This window comes from Pristiophorus japonicus, unplaced genomic scaffold, assembly GCF_044704955.1.
Source record: "Pristiophorus japonicus isolate sPriJap1 unplaced genomic scaffold, sPriJap1.hap1 HAP1_SCAFFOLD_2219, whole genome shotgun sequence".
NCBI lineage: Eukaryota > Metazoa > Chordata > Chondrichthyes > Pristiophoridae > Pristiophorus > Pristiophorus japonicus.
Genome location: NW_027251929.1, coordinates 1,853 through 2,500, shown reverse-complemented (window position 1 = coordinate 2,500; position 648 = coordinate 1,853).

Below are 648 nucleotides of genomic sequence, written 5' to 3'. Positions count from 1 at the left end.
CCGACCCGAAGCCGAGCGCGCTGGAAGTCCGCGAAATGCAACCGGAGAAGAAAGTCTGAATGTGGCAACTGATGAACTGAAAATTGTCGGCGGCAAATGGTTAACCAAATGGGTTGAAGGTGGCAAACCATTAACCGAAAACTCTGGCAAATGGTTAACCGGCGTGTTAAGATGGTATCTTTAATAAAAGACGGAAATGACGAAGCCAACATAGCCAAACGAAGGCGGGGACGTTAGTGTGGCAGAAGGGCATGTCTTTAAGCCGTCGGGCGAATGTCCCTGCCAGTTGGAATCTTTTCGGGAAAAAGGGTGAAAAAATCGGAAAGGCCTAGCCGTCCGCCGTGGGGTGCGTTCGCTCGGGCTCGGCCAGCCGCGTCGATGGGTGCCGGAACGGTGCGGCTGCGCTCCGGGAGTGCGGAGATACGGCCTGTCAAGTTTCGTCCCGGAAGTCTGGATGGAGCTAAATCCGAAGCCGTTTGCGGGAAATTAGTTCCAGGGCTCGGCGACCGAAGTCAAATCCGTCCCGCCAACTTGACACTTGTCATTTCTGTCCTTGGGGGTTGGCGGGGTACCTGCACAGAGGTAGGAGGTGGCTGATCGAGAATTGGTGAGTTTTCCAAAGTCACGTCTCGAGCCTCCAGGTCTGCA